Here is a 17,112-nt window from a genome sequence, read left to right on the forward strand (position 1 = left end):
ACTCTCCCTACATCTCTGGAAAGTCTAGAAACATGGTTTAATTTTTGGTTTTCCAGATTTACTGCTTCTCGTATGTTTCTCTTATACTCCTTCTTCAGTTTATGGTATTATCTTCCTGGTCTCTGAGACTAAATATTCCTTCCCTGTCATCTCTTTGATTCTACCACTTACTTTTTTTTTCTCCCCTGGATTACTTTTTAAATCTAACACATATTGTAAGAAGGAAACTGCTGTGCTTTGACAAATCATTAATTAAAATAGAATATGTTGAACTGTATACATTTGTTATAGTAAGTCTTTATAACAGTAATCACATATTATCCCCATTTGACAACAGAATTGGGCCTTAGGAAAGCTTAATGCTAGTTAGTGGTAGAGCTGCGATTCTAGCCAAGATCTGTACTAAATTTTGAGATTTTTCTGCTGTATTATCTGCCTCTAATTCTTACTTTTTAAAAGTCTACAGTATCTTACCCCTCTTTCCTTTTTAATAAATACTGAGATTGTTTATTCCTTACACATAAACAGCTTCTGAATAATTTTTGTCAATTTTTTTAGGATTTAATCTTTTCTACCTATCTGGGTCTGTCTCTTCATATCCATCCACATATACTATATCCTAACCATATGAGATCTTTTATATTACATAAAATGTAAAATACATTGTCAGTTCTCTGAACCATTGTTAACTGAGCCTGAAAAACAAATCTTCCTTCTTTTTCCTTTAAGAGATGGCTCAAATACTACTTTCTCTGGGATTACTTGTCCACACAGCAGGCAGGATGGAATATATATATGTACACACACACACAATTTGTTTAACTTTACTATTCCCAGTGTATTTAGTGTTTAACAGTTATTTCATTCTGTTTTGTATTAAATTTGTTTGCCTGTTTGTCTTTTTCTACTGGATTGTAAATATTTGAGGTTAAGCATGTGTTTATTTCTGTATCCTGAAGGTATTAGGTTGATGAAAAAGTAATTGCGGTTTTGCCATTCCTTTTAATGCAAAAACCACAAATACTTTTGTACCAACCCAGTATTTTATTGTTTTTAAATGCTACTGTTTAATTTTCTTTCTTTCTTTCTTTCTTTTTTTTCCCCCCAGACGGGGTCTCGCTCTGTTGCCCAGGCTGGAGTGCAGTGGTGCAATCTTGGCTCACTGCAACCTCTGCCTCCCAGGCTCAAGCGATGCTCCCTCTTCAGCCTCCCGAGTAGCTGGGACCACAGGTGTGTGCCACCATGCCTGGCTATTTATTTATTTATTTATTTTTGGTAGGGATGGGGTTTCACCATGTTGTCCAGGCTGTTCTAGAACTTCTGGCCTCCTAAAGTGCTGGGATTACAGGTGTGAGCGGCCATGCCTGACCTTAATTTTCTTTTATTGGGTAATATGTGTAATTTTGTGGTAATATTTTTTAAGACTTTTCTATATCATTTATTTATTTATTGAGACAGGGCCTCACTCTGTTACCCAGGCAGGAGTGCAATGGTGTCCTCATGGCCCACTGCAGCCTCTACCTCCTGGGCTTACGCAGTTTTCCCACTTAAGCTTCCCAAGTAGCTGGGACTACAGGTATGTACCATCGTGCCCAGCCAGGTTTTCTTTGTATTTTTTGTAGAGACAGGGTTTCGCCATATTGCCCAGGCTGGTCTTGAACTACTGGACTCAAGCGACCCACTCGCCTCAGCGTCCCAAAGTGCTGGGATTACAGGTGTGAGCCACCACACTGGGTCTGGGTTTTCTGTATTTAAAAAAATTAATCATAGACTTTTTGGAGCTCATAGCCACCATATGTTACCACTGCTTAGTTTTAATGTCACACAACTGATTTCGTACATAGGATAATTACTTATTTTGAATATTAGAGATCTTCCATCTTTAAAAAAGAAAAGTTTAACGTTATCCAAGTATTCTTGCTATTTTTCAATCTTTTAAGCCTTGTGATAGACTTAATTACTTCTTGACAGTGTTGTTTAATGAGAAAGCATCTCTGCTTTGTGGTTTTTTTTTTTTTTTTTTTTTTGAGACGGAGTCTTGCTGTGTTGCCAGGCTGGAGTGCAGTGGTGTGATCTCGGCTCACTGCATCCTCCGCCTTCCAGGTTCAAGTGATTCTCCTGCTTCAACTTCCTGAGTAGCTGAGACTATAGGCTCACGGCACCACGCCCAGATGATTTTTGTATTTTTAATAGAGATGGGGTTTCACCATGTTGTCCAGGATGGTCTCAATCTCTGGATCTCTTGACCTCCTTATCTGCCCGCCTCAGCCTCCCAAAGTGCTGGGATGACAGGCGTGAGCGACCACGCCTGACCAGCTTCTCTGTTTTATATTTTTTTCATCATCTCAGCCCAGACGCCAAGCAGATGGTGAATGGAAGATCACCTGAGACACCACATCAAAAACACTTCATTTCACCTAAGTGCAAATTCACTTCGATCTTTCCTTTAGTCTTTGCCTAGGATGTTTACCCATCACTGGATGATTACTCATCACTTTACCTGGCCAATCTGTATGTGAATTCAAGATTTTTTATTTGTTCTATGACCACATAGTTCAAATGCCATGCTTGGGGTTGAAATATTTTATAACCTGTCCTACAGAATTGTTGTGAGGATTCAAATTTCCAAGCACATAATAGATACTAAATAAATGTCCATTGTCCAGTTTTACCTTCTCACGTTATCTCCTAAAGTTGGTATTTGTTTATGTTTATTTAGAGTGCAGCCTGCAGTTATATTCGTATGTGCTTAAATCATGGTATGTGTAGAATGGGGCAGTGACACTTGCTGTCCTTTAAGGGCTCACATTTAAATGCTAACTCACTTGAATGTTTTGAAAAATAAATGCTTTTTTTTGAAGGGACAACTTCAAAAAAAATGTGTTTTTTCCTGTGATTTTACATTTCAACTTGAAAGAAAGGGTCTGGGAAATGTATGATTTTGTAAATGTCTCATAGTATTGCAGGTTAAGTGACACGTTAAATAAAATCACACTAATTTTGTCTCAGACTTTTAAAAATTGTGTGGTTGCGAATCATAAATTATAATGTTACTGTTGTTTTAGCTTATTCCATGAAGTGATACAATTGAATAAGAACTGTTGGACTGTGGATGTGTTAGGGGATCCATTTGATTTCATTGTCTCCTTGTCAGCATCTCTTTTGATGCTACTTTTTTCCCCTTGTGTGATTAAATGGCATTTCTTGTAAGAAGTATTTAATTATAAGAATGCGCACATTAAAATCTCTTGGCCTATAAATTCTCATGTGAATTCTAGTTGCTTGTTACTGCTTCTTTTAAGATCTCGGGGGCGGGGGGTGGTTTGGAAACTCACTAGATTTACTTCCGTCTTTACTCACTGGGTTTTGGTATTACTTCAGGTGATTTGTAACCTCTTAGGCCCCGGGAAATGGGATAATGTAGGCTTTTGATTCAATGGATTGGACTTTGTAAAGGTGAAGCTTCAAGCTATCTACATAGGGTGCCTGGGAACTTTGAAGGGTTACAGAGCTATGGTGCAGCTGCAGTGGCCTTTCTATAAATGTTATTACTTTCTGTACACCCATCTTACCCTGGACCTCCTCTTCTCTCTAGCTGATACTCTAAATCTTTAATATTCTCAGACCTACTCAACCCTTACTCTATCACTTTAGGGTAATGACTTTGTGTTCTTCAGAGAAGGGAGAATAAAGGTCATTAGGAATTCATTGTGGTTCTGTCTACTGTGACAAAGTTTAAAAATTAAAAAAAAAAATTAAGTATGGGCTGGGTGTGATAACTTATTCTTTTTTTTTTTCTTTCTTTTTTTTTTTTTTTTTTTTGAGACGGAGTCTCACTCTGTCACCTAGGCTGGAGTGCAGTGGCGTGATCTCGGCTCACTGCAAACTCCACCTCCTGGGTCCACGCCATTCTTCTGCCTCAGCCTTCCGAGTAGCTGGGACTATAGGCGCCCACCACCACGCCCGGCTAATTTTGTTTTTGTATTTTTAGTACAGATGGGGTTTCACCATGTTAGCCAGTATGGTCTCGATCTCCTGACCTTGTGATCTGCCCACCTGGCCTCCCAAAGTGCTGGCATTACAGGAGTGAGCCACCGTGCCTGGCCTTTGATAACTCATTCTTGTAATCCCAGCACTGGGAGGCTGAGATGGGAGGATTCACTTGAGCCCAGAAGTTCGAGACCAACCTGGGCAACATAGTGAGACCCCTGTTTCTACAAAAGAAAATATAATAATTAGCTGGGTGTGGTGACATGTGCTTGTAGTCTCAGCTATTCAGGAGGCAGAGGCAAGAGAATCCTATGAATTTGGGGCTACAGTGAGCTGTGATTGCATTGTTGCACTCCAGTCTGGGTAACAGAGCAAGACCCTCTTAAAAAACGAAAACAAAAAAAACCCTGTTTCTAAAAAAGAAAAAAAAAAATAATAAGAAAGAATTGACTGATGTATCAGCTTTCTGCCTATCTACATTTTCATTAATATTCTTATTTTTCCTCCTGTGTCAGACAAATGGTGTTTGTTATATGCTGAAAGCCATCTTTATTTTTTCCAGCAACTTGTTCTTTCATGTGTCTCTTTTTCAATACAGTCTATTTCTCTATGTTGGTTACATACTCTTAACTTATAAACATTCCATGTTTAAATCTTTTCTGACACTTGATGAACCCCAGAACAAAGAATGCTACATGAGGAAAAGTTCTTTGGTCAGTACATTTGGAAAACTCTGGGATACAATTTGGGAAATGGTTTCTATTATTGTGGTGGCTACTTTTTCACCTTTTGTTCATCACTTAATTCCCAGTATTTTCCCTTTCCTTTTCACCATTCTATTGAAATGGTTTTTTTTTTTTTTTTTTTTTGAGTGGAGTTTCGCATTGTATTACTCAGGCTGGAGTGCAGTGGTGTGATCTTGGCTTACTGCGTAGTCTGCCTCCCAGGTTCAAGCAATTCTTCTATCTCAGTCTCCCGAGTAGAGTAGCTGGGACTACAGGCTGTGCCACCACACCCGGCTAATTTTGTATATTTAGTAGAGATAGGGTTTTGCCATGTTGTCCAGGCTGGTCTCGAACTCCTGACCTCAGGTGATCCACCTGCCTCAGCCACCCAAAGTACTGGGATTACAGGCATGAGCCACCGTGCCCAGCCCCTAACTTGCAAAATTAACGGCATTCTTCTTACTCGCCCTCTGCTACAATTGACAGTTGATGATTCCTCTTTTTTTTGAAACTGTTATTCTCTTAGTTCTTAGATTGTTATTAGTGATTTTTTGTTTGTTTGTTTGTTTTAAGACTTCTTGGCCTTTGTCCTGCCCTCAGGAACTCTCCCAAGCTCTGTCATTGACTCTTTTATTTTACCCTTCATAGTGCTCTTTTGTAATCTCACATGTCTTCAATACTTCAGCTCCTCCCTAGTCACATTTGACTCCTGGATACTTTTTCCCCCTCCTAGTCCTCTGCGCTCATTCTATTATATTTCTGGTTTCTTCTGAGCATCTTCATCTCCATGACATAGGACTTAAAACTCAGCCTGTCTTCCTCCCCCTCTCACAGAGGCAGGGTGGGTTCCTGTAAAAAATAAAAATAAATGAATAAAAAATAAAATGAACACCATATATTTTCCTTCAAACCTGTTTTTCATTCACACACATCTGTAGGCACTCACTTATTCACAACTATATGCCACTGTATATCTTGGTTATTGATACCATTCAGTGTCTAACTTGTGAGCTCTTTTTGACGCCTCACTTCCTTACCTGCCGTATCCTTCAGCTACTGAGATCTGTTGCTGGTTTGAAATTATTTTTACTCTTAACTGAGTTATAATGTAGGGTACCCCTTTAATTCTTGCTTGGATTATTATATTGTGGTCTGTTAGCTGGTTTCCTGCTTCTAGTCGTCTTTTTCAAGCAACTACCTGATTGTCTGATTTTGCCTCTCATCCTTGTCATTGGGGGGAAAAAAGGTCAAAATCCCTTACGAAGGCATCCAAGCTGCCTGTTGCTCTTGTTCCTGTTTATTGCTGCATGCCTACAGAACTGTTTGCAGCACCATGCAGGTACCACGAAGAGTTCCATGTTCTTCTTGCTTTTCCTATGTCTATTCTCTTTGAACATTCACCTTGCTTGATGTACCCTTCCTTCTGTCTTGACTTAGACTTGTCTTTTAAGATTCAATTCATGCATATGGTCTTATGGCCTAATTAGACAGCATTAGGTGTTTGCTCCCTTTGTCCTAGCACTTACCAGATTCTAATTATTCATTTATAGAACTCATCACATAAGCTAATGTCATACACTGATATGGCACATTGTAGATAATATCTATCTTTTGATACATGGATGTTCAGAGTTCTTGAGAGTGTGGAATTGGGTTCAGGATACATTGTATCCCTGTGAAATGTCAGCCTGTGAACTCGTAGAGCACAGTGTCTATGTTTTATGTCTGTCTGTCTCACGGTGCCTTGCACAGTGCCTTTTATATATTAGGTATTCAAATAATTGAATGGATGGACCTGGATTATTGGTTAGTTGGATGATTATTTGGCCTAATATGTTCCTGAAATGTAATACTTTACGTATTTTCATAAATTTTCCCTCGGTACAGTTTCATGAAATAAAATATCAATGTGGAAAACATTTGAAAATCTTAATATATGTTAAATTTTATGATTAAATATGGCAGGATTCTTTGTTAGGAAGAATACATCTAAGTATTACAAATTACTGTGGAATGTGACAAATAGGTTTTACTGTTATATAGCTATGGATAGAAGATATGCATAAGTATAGAAATAATTGTAGCTGTGTAAAGTAGTTCTTGCCTCTTTGGAATGTTGTGATAGTCTCACTTTCCTGTACGACTTATTCACTGACCTAAGTAAACATTTTTGCTCCTTTTAGGGACCGTGATAGAATAAACTAGGTGGTATGCCCTATGATTATTAATGATTACTGTTATTGGAGTACTGTGACATGTAAATAACTTCAGATTCTTTTAAGTACAGGTTCAGTATCCCTTATCCAAAATACTTGGGACTATAAGTGTTTCCGAATTTTTTTTTTTTTTTTTTTTTGTGGTATATTTGGATCTATTTATTGGTTAAGCATCTTAAACCTGAAGACCTGGCCTGAAATACTGCAGTGAACATTTACTTTGAGCATCATGTTCGAGCTCAAAAAGTTTCAGATTTTGGAGCATTTAGGATTTCAGATTTTCTGATTAGGGATACCTAGTTTGTAGCAGATGCACACATCAGATTTTATTTTTAAATGTCTTCTATTCTTTGGATACAGGTTTTCCTTTTTACATGCATTGACTTTTTTGGTCTGAATTTAAATGTTGTATAATCCATGTGAATTCTTACGATAATTCCATTCAGCGTTGATACGCAAATGAAAAAGGGAATGGTGTAAGTGGTTTTATGATTTAGAAATCTTGAACTTTCTTAGAAGTTTTTTGTAAAAATTATACAGTGGTCTTCTGTACTCTGCGGGATTGGTTCTAGCAACAACCTCCCCACCACCTGCAGATACCAAAATACTGGGGTGCTTAAGGCATATTTGCATATAACCTATGTGCATTCTTCAGAATAGCTATTACAATGTAAATGTTATGTAAATAGTTGCTGTACTGTGTTGTTTGTATTTTTAAAATTGTTGTTGGTTTTTTTTACCCCAAATATTTTTTATCTGTGGTTGGTGGAATCTGCAGATTCAGAACCCATGAATATGGAGTGCTGACTGTATATACTACTGAAAAAAATCACATACTATAGATGAGTACAAAGAAGAAGGCAAAAATGTCCTTAGCCAGGTGACCACCCACAGATAACATGTCTGATACATTTTAGTGACCATCTTTAGCATGTTTTTACACACCTGCATGCACACGCATTCCCCTATTCCCTCTCAGGCATAAGGAAGCTATTTTACATAAATAGCAATTTAGTTTCATTGCTATTCTCTAGCTTATCTTTTATTTTTACTGAATCAGTAGTATAGGTGGCTCTTTTCATGTTTAATAAAAATATATCAACTCACAGTTTTTAATAGTTATACATTATGATATGTTCCACAGTCCACGTGACCAAATCCCTACTGGTAGCTATTTTACTTATTTCTTTCTAAAAAATATTATAATAAAAACTGCTGTGCTAACCTTAATCTTACCTACATGTGTCATTTTTCTCCTTAGCTTTAATTCCTAGATGTAGGTTTGCTAGATTAGGGGCATGCTTATTCTTTGCTTATTCTCCCCTCTCCTCCCTTTTTTCTCCTTCCTGCCTGCCTGCCTTTCTTTTTCTTTTCCCCTTCTTCTCCTTCCCTTTTCCTTCCCTTTTTCCTTTCTCCTTTTACCGCTCTGGAGTGTAGTGGCATGATCACAACTCACTACAGCCTTGATCTGGGCTCAAGTCATCCTGTTTCAGTCTCCAGAGTAGCTGGGACTACAGATGTGTGCTATCATGCATGGCTAAATGTTGTTAACTTTTAGTAGAGATGGGGGTCTTGCTGTGTTGCCCAGGCTGGTCTTGAACTCCTGAGCTCAAGTGATCCTCCACCCTTGGCCTCCTAAAGTAGTAGGTTGACAGGTGTGAGCCACTGCATGGTCTTATTTTTCATTTTGGTAATATTATCAAACTGTTCTCATAAAAGGTACACCAGGAGATTGTTAGAAATGTTTATAGTATTATCCATTTCTGGTAAACTTTGTAAAGGATGAGCTAACAACTGTCTTTGGAAATTTACGTGTCTATAGTTTCAAGCTGTTACGTACAGAGAATTGCTTTATGCTGAGATCATAAAAATTTTTGTTTTCATCTCATTATAATGTAAAGCTTATTACTAATTGATCTTCATTTGCCAGGTTCCAACATACACATGCTACTTTCCTTTTAAGATTGTCGAGTTATAAATCGGAGAACTTTTGTTTAGAAGAACACTAATGTGAATCTTTTGGAAATATTGGTAATTAGCTTTCTTCTGCTGTCTCCACCAATTTTATCTGATTTAGAAAATTATATTTCCTTTATTGAGATGCTTAAATCAGAGGGCCTAGTTTGCTTCAGAAAGTTTATAAACTATATTATTAGACTAATTTTACAATAGTCATTGTATCAAGGTGTCACTTTTAACTTTTTTTTTTTAAGATTAAACTTCGCAGGTTTTAAATAGGTCAGTTTCTTACTAACCCAGAAGTTGAGTATATTTTGATAATAAATTTTAAATTGGCCATATTTGTATGTGCTTGAAATAAGTGGAAATAACAATTCATTAAATAACAACAACAACAAAAACATTATGTGAACTTGGGGATTCTTGTTAACCATCTGACTTCTCCTTTCCATCTCCCTCTGTTCCTCTTTATCCTGTGTTGTTTATTAACACTGAAGACTGGTAAAATTAGGTCTCAGTTGGGCTGCTCTTTATGTCCACGAATCTCATCTTTATTTTTTTTTGAGACAGGGTCTTACTCTGTCACGCAGGCTGGAGGGTGGTGGAGGTGGAGGCTCACTGCAGCCTTCACGTCCTGGGCTCAAGAAATTCTCCTGAATAGCTGGGACCACAGGTGCATACCACCACACCTGGCTAATGAAAAAAATTTTATTTTATTTTATTTATTTATTTATTTATTTATTTATTTATTTATTTTGGTGGAGAGAGAGTCTCTTGTTGCCCAGGCTGGTCTCAGACTCTTGGCCTTGAGCACTCCTCCCGCCTTGGCCTCCCAAAGTTGTAGGATTAGAGGTGTGAGCAGCCGTGCCTGTCTGGGTCTCATCTTTTTATGTCTTTTTAGATCACTTTAACAAGGCAAAAAAAATTCTGCAGGCCTATCTTTCTCTCTCATTATTGGTACCCTCTCTTTTGCTTTTCCAAATAATTCACTACTCATTGCTGTTGCCAAGTCACTCCCAGTGGCATGGGTAGACATAATTGTATTGGAGAAATATTTATGTAAAATAGACTCTCTGACTTGTTGCTTCAAAGTTGTGGTGGGCATTATCAAAAGGACAGTTAGTTGTACTGTGCGTGTGACATAATTTGTCTTTTTAGGAAAGAGATTATAAGGAAAGCACAACAAAACTTGAAAAACCAACTTTATAAGAAAGTAGACTGAATTGCTCATAAGTTATTTGAAATGATACTTGTAGCTTGCCTCTCTACTACTGGATGTTTAACCAAAAACAGTTAGCTAAATTTTATATATTGATAACTCAAAGTCAGAGAATTCCTTAATGTTTTCAAAACATTACCACTAAGTTCTGGCCAAGGTGAAAGAACAGGGATTAGACTTACTCTCTCTTCAGAAGCAGCTAACAAGCTGAGCAAGACATATGTAACAACAGTTTTCAAGACATTAGATATCAGACAGTGAAGGACAGTGATCCCCGGGAGATGGAAAACAAATGAGGTGAACCTTGTGATTAACCCAGCTTACTACCTTGGGAGAGTTTCCCAACCTTGTACAGAAAGGGGGACATCAGGTGGAGCCTGCTGATGTGTCTGAATTGAGGAGACCAAACTGGAAGTCCACAGTGGCCAAGGTGGCAATAGCGTACAAGAAAACATACTGAAGAGGAGAGAGCTCACATACAGAGAGAACTCTGGCAATTTGCTAAGGGATCCCTCTTGAATCTTTAGCTGATGTGAATTCAGGATGTGAATGAAGAGGCTACCAGAGCTGGAAAAAGAAGTTGCCAAGAAGATCACAGTCAGCAATCCTCAGATCTGTACATGACCCGGAGTAGTTCCTGTTCTCACCAGCCAACATGGAAAACTTCATAACTCACGAAGCACCAAGTAAGGCTAATTGGAAGGCATTTGCCTCAGTAGTGGGGTCAAATTAGCCTTAGAATAAATTCTTCCCTGGTTCCTCCTAACAAAACTTAAAAGCAAGACCTGGAAGAATCAAACTAATTTTTAAGCAGTTTAACTACAACGAAGAGCAAAGGTCCAGGTTTGCAGGAATACAAAAATATCCACCACCCAGCAGATAAAAGTCACATTATTTACCATGTAATCAAAAGTTACCAAACAGGCAAAGAAGGAAAGTAAGACCCATAAAGAAAAGAAAATATAATCATTCAAAACTGATGCAGAAATGATTCAGAGATAGTTATATAAGAACATCAACAATAATTATTATAACTATTTCATATGTTGAGGAAGCTTAGAGGAAAGATTAAACATGTTAGTACAGGAATGAAACATATTTACACATATGAGAAATCCAAATCAGACTTCGAAAGTTTAAAGCTATAGTGTCTGAAATGAAAAATATGTTTTATGGGATTAATGGCAGTAGAACTTGCAGAACTGTTTAGTGAACTTGAAGGCATAGCAATAGAAACTGCCCCAAAAAACCACATGCAGAGAAAATGTGAGCCATGGGATAACATCAAGTGACCTAATATCTGAATAATTGGAGTTCTGATGGGGCTGGTGGGATGTAGAGAAAAAGTATTTTAAGAAATATTGGGCAACATTTTCCAAACTTGATGAAGCTGTAAACCCACAGACTCAAGGTGTCCAGTGAATCACAGGCAAAATAAACATGAAGAAAATTACACCAAGGTGCATCAAAGAAGCAGCCATGCCAAAAAACAAAACCATTTTTGCGGAACAGCTATACCATTGGCTTTCCATATCCATGGGTTCTACATTCTTGGATTCAACCAATCATGGACGGGAAAAAAAAAAAACCTAAACACCAAAAAAAAAAATCATACAACAATAAAAATAATACAAATAATAAATACCATGTAACATATAGCATTTGTATTTCATTAGGTATAAGTAATCTAGAGATGATTTAAGGTATATAGGAGTATACACCTATGTGCATAGACTACATATAACTATTAGGCATTTAATATGAGGAACTTGATTACCTGTGGATTTTGGTATCTGTGGAGGGACTGGAGGAGGGTCCTGGAACCAATCTCCTGCAGATGCTAAGAAACGACAGTACTGATAGCTGATTTCTCACTGGAAGTAACACAAATCGTAGACAGTATAACAGTGTCTTTAAAATACAGGAAGGAAAAAAAAGTGTCACCCTAGAATTCCGTACTTGGAAAAATATCCTGCAAAAATGCAGTCAAATTGAGTGCATTTTTGCACTCAAAAACTGGTAAAATTCGAACAAGGTCGTCAGTTTAGCTAAAATTATTGCACCAGTGTTTATGGTTTTGAAAACGTACTATGGTTATGTAAGATGTTACCTATCATGAAACGAGGTGAAAGGTAACATTTCTTATGAGTTTTACACTGTGTCAAAAGATTTTTTTTTTTTTGAAAAAAAGCGAAAAAAAGGGGCGGGGGTTGGGGGAGGACTTCAATCCAGACTATTTGGTGAATTCTCACAACTTCGTAATAGAAAATTTCAAAACTCAATAAAAGTAGTCAAAAAATGTGAACACTTCAAAGAAGATATAAAATGACAAATAAGTTATTTGGGAAATGCTAATTAAAACCACAATGAGATACCACTACACACCTATTAGAATGTCTAAAATGAAAAAGACCAACCAAAGCATGGGACATAGTGCAACTTGATCTCTTATACAGTGCTGGTGGACATAATAAAATAATACAACTAGGCTGGAGGATTGCTTGAGCAGCTGTAGTGAGCGGTGATCTTTCCAGTGCACTCCAGCCTGGGTGACAAAGCAATAACCTGTCTCCAAAAGAAAAAAAAAAAAAAATCACAACTACTTTGGAAAACAGTTTACTAACTTAAAAATGTTACACATACGTACGTATTACATGCCCAAATCATTCACTGGTACGTTTTTAACCAAGAATAACGAAACGTGTATTTGTATACAAATGAAACATGTATTTGTGTACAAAGTCTTGTGTACAGATCTTCACAGCAGCTTTGTTTGTAATAGCCAAAACCTGGAAACAATCTCAGTATCTAATGGATGAAAGGATAAACAAATTGTAGTATATTGATAATGTTGAATACTCGTAAGCGATACAAATGAAGTATTGATAGATGCAGTGACATGGGTGAATCTTTATGCTGAGTGAAAGAAGCCAATCAGCTTTTTTGCAACAGGTTTGCCACCAGAACACAGGTGTCATGAAAACTACCCCTAAAAGCCAAAATGGGAAGAGACTTTTATCAACATTGTCTTCATTGGACACATAGATTCAAGGCAAGTCCACCACTGCTGGCCATCTGATCTACAAATGTGGTGGAATTAACAAAAGAATCATTGAAAAATTGGAAAAGGAGGCTGCTGAGATGGGAAAGGGCTCCTTCAAGTATTCCTGGGTCTTGGATAAACTGAAAGCTGAGCATGAACGTGATCTCACTATTGATATCTCCCTGTAGAAATTTGAGACCAACAAATTCTGTCATTGATGCCCCCGGACACAGAGACTTCATCAAAAACGTGATTCCTGGGACATCTCAGGCTGACTGTGCTGTACTGATTATTGCTGCTGGTGTTGGTGAAATTGAAGCTGGTATCTCCAAGAATGGGCAGGCTGGTGACCATGCCCTTCTGGCTTACACACTGGGTGTGAAACAACTAATTGTTGGTGTTAACAAAATGGATTCCACTGAGCCACCTTAAAGCCAGAAGAGAGATGAGGAAATCATTAAGGAAGTCAGCACTTATATTAAGAAAATTGGCTACAATCCTGACATAGTAGCATTTGTGCCAGTTGCTGGCTGGAATTGTGACAGCATGCTGGAGCCAAGTGCTAACATGCCTTGGTTCAAATGGAAAGTCACCCGTAAAGATGGCAGCGCCAGTGGAACCATACTGCTTGAGGGTCTGGACTGCATCCTTCCACTAGCTTGTCCAACTGACGAGTCCTTGCGCCTGCCTCTCCAGGATGTCTACAAAATTGGTGGTATTGGTACTGTGTCTATGGGCCAAGTGGAGATTGGTGTTCTCAAACCCATTGTGGTGGTCACCTTTGCTCCAGTCAACATTACAACTGAAGTCTGTTGAAATGCACCATGGAGCTTTGAGTGAAGCTCCTCTTGGAGACATTATGGGCTTCAGTGTTAAGAATGTGTCAATCCAAGATGTTTGTTGTGGCAGTGTTGCTGCTGACAGCAAAAATGACCCACGAATGAAGGCAATTGACCTTACTGCTCAGTCGATTATTCTGAACCATCCAGGCTAAATCAGTGTTGGCTATGCCCTTGTACTGAATTGCCACACAGCTCAGGTTGCATGCAGGTTTACTGAGCTGGAGGTAAAGATTGATTGCCATTCTGGTAAGAAGTTGGAAGAAGGCCCTAAATTCTTGAAGTCTGGTGATGCTGCCATTGTTGATATGGTTCCTGGCAAACCCATGTGTGTTGAGAGCTTCTCAGACCATCCTCCTCTGAGTCGTTTTGCTGTTGGAGGTGTGAGACAGACAGTTGCTGTGGGTGTCATCAAAGCAGTGGACAAGAAGGCTGTGGGAGCTGGCAAGGTCACCAGGTTTGCCCAGAAATCTCAGAAGGCTAAATGAGTATTATCCCTAATTCCTGCCACTCTAGTCTTAATCAGTGGTGGAAGAATGGTCTCAGGACTGTTAGTTTCAATTGGCCATTTAAGTTTAATTGTAAAAGACTGGTTAAAGATAACAGTGCATCTTAAAACCTTCAGAAGGAAAGGAGAATGTTTTGTGAACTAATTCATTTTTGTTTTTTTCTTTTCTTTCTTTTTTTTTTTTTTTTTTGCATGTGGTTAAGTTACTAGTTTTTTAAATCAGTACATTTTAATGGAAACAACTTGACTGAAATTCTGTCACAGAATTTTGAGACCCATTAAAACAAAGTTCAGCGAGAAAAAAACAAGCCAGGTAAAAAACACATATATATGTGTGACCCATTTATATGAAAAATTTTTAAATGCAGACTAATTCATAGTGACAGAAAGCTCATCAGTGGTTTCCTGGAGACTTGGGAACAGAGAGCAGAGAGGGGTGGAAAGGAGGGAGGGGTTTAGAAGAGGCCTGTGCGGACTTTAGTATGATGTATATAGTCATTATATTGATTTGGGTAATGGTTTCAAGGTTGTATACCTGTGTCAGGAGTTGCCAAAGTTTTAAGTATGTACAGCGTATTACATGTCAATCATATCTTAAATAAAAGAAAAAGTCACCAGGTTAGGTTTTCATTCAGAGGATAGAAAGATTACTGATACCAATTTACAAAGCCTTTAAGACAGGTAAAGCAAGCTGAGCTCTTTAAGGAGCTGTCCAATGGTTTTATGAGTTTGCTATGTGATTAAAATAACCCTGACCAGTATTCAGGAATATTAGTAGTTTCTGAGTTATTCATCCCATCATTGTATGAGTTATTCATCCCATCATTGTATGACAACTATTTTTTTCTTATAGGCCTTTTTGAGCCATATATGCAATGTAATGTTACATATCTTATGTTCTGTTATTATTCAACAGAAACTTCTTGTCTTTCCATCTAATTTAAAAAAAGAAAAAGTTTAGGCCAGGTGTGGTGGCTCACGCCTGTAATCCTAGCACTTTGGGAGGCCGAGGTGGGTGGATCTCTTGAGCCCAGGAGTTCGAGACCAGCCCAGCCAACATGGTGAAGCCCCGTCTCCACTAAAAACACAAAAATTAGCCCGGCGCTGTGGTGGGCGCCTGTAATCCCAGCTACTCTGGAGGCCGAGGCAGGAGAATCGCTTGAACCTGGGGGGCAGAAGTTGCAGTGAGCCGAGATCATGCCACTACACTCCAGCCTGGGTGACAGAGTAAAACTCTGTCTCAAAAAAAAAAAAATAATTACAATAACATTTAAGTTAACGGTCAGGATTCTTGATTAATTATATGTGGGTCTAGATGGTAGCGGTAGGGATCATTTTCGAAAGTTGGGGGATGATGTCATTTTGGAGAACTCCCTATATGAGAAGCACTTGGTTGTTTTTGACATGAAAACTGGGGGGCAGGCCGGGCACAGTGGCTTACGCCTGTAATCTCAGCACTTTGGGAGGCTGAGGTGGGCAGATCACTTGGGGCCAGGAGTTTGAGACCAGCTTGGCCAACATGATGAAACACCGCCTCTACCAAAAATACAAAAATTAGCCAGGCTTGGTGATGCACACCTGTAATCCCAGCTACTAGGGTGACTGAGGCAGGAGAATCACTTGAACCTGGGAGGTGGAGGTTGCAGTGAGCCAAGATTGTGCCACTGCACTCCAGCCTGGCGACAGAGTGAGACTCCATGTCAAAAAAAAAAAAAGAAAAGAAAATTGTGGGGTAAAGTTGAGTGTATGAGAATCTAAGACTATTGAATGAACATTAATTTTTTAAAATGTCCACTTGGAACTATTTAAAGTATAAATGTAAATTAGGGTTTTAATTATGAATATAAATGACTGCATATCTGTATATTTACAGAAACCAAAAATTTAATATTATATCTATGTCTTTAGGAAAGGATTATTCAAACATAGGGCAGGGATAGTAAAACTTTAATGTTTTTATTTCTATTTTTCTTATTTATGCCAAACTCCTTATTGTTGTTGAAGTTAGTCAAATAATTTATATAACTCAAGTCCTTATGTCTTCTAATCCTAGATAAAACCTTTGCCTCCTAAACCTGAAAAAAATAGTCTCTTTTTTGAACAGGTATTTCATTTTAATGTGATACTTGTTTTAGTTACCTGTTTAGCCTTATCTTTCAAAAAATTATTCTTAACATGTTAAAAATATATACCTATGCTATTTTTAATAGATTTTATAGTTTTAAAAAAAGATTTATATTTTAAACCAGTAATATTAAAGAAGTTTTAAGAATGTATCTTTATTGTTGCATCTTATTTTAAAGATTTTTATCATGAAAAAGTATTCTAGGTAAGGTCTTAATTTCTGATTTGTACTTTAAATGTATCCGATCATTCTCTGATCTGGCTACAGTTAATTTATATTATCAAAGATTTTTTGTGTGTGCCGTTGTACCTGAATCTTACATAATTATTTTTCTGCCATTTAAATTATTTTATCTTTAATCTCAAGTGCTCACAGTTGAACAAAACAAACTCTCAAACCACCAAATCAAGGAATACTAAATCAAGAAACAAGTAGGGTTTTAGGTCATCCTTGTCAGTTCTTAATTCAAATTCATTGTTGGGTAGATT

The 17,112-nt window shown here is 37.8% G+C and overlaps 1 protein-coding gene, 1 long non-coding RNA gene and 1 pseudogene across 11 annotated transcripts in view; all 3 read left to right on the top strand.

The window, feature by feature from the left end:
- The window catches only part of PAN3 (poly(A) specific ribonuclease subunit PAN3), a 158,932-nt gene that overhangs the window by 63,814 nt on the left and 78,006 nt on the right, over positions 1-17,112 (top strand). The gene's annotated exons all lie outside the window — the stretch shown is intronic.
- LOC141408956 (uncharacterized) lies at positions 10,711-14,854 on the top strand. Its single transcript, XR_012426778.1, has 2 exons — positions 10,711-10,795; positions 14,703-14,854. It is a non-coding gene; the product is annotated as an uncharacterized lncRNA (long non-coding RNA).
- LOC141408955 (elongation factor 1-alpha 1 pseudogene) lies at positions 13,120-14,628 on the top strand (annotated as a pseudogene).

Source organism: Macaca fascicularis, chromosome 17, assembly GCF_037993035.2.
Source record: "Macaca fascicularis isolate 582-1 chromosome 17, T2T-MFA8v1.1".
Taxonomy (NCBI): domain Eukaryota; kingdom Metazoa; phylum Chordata; class Mammalia; order Primates; family Cercopithecidae; genus Macaca; species Macaca fascicularis.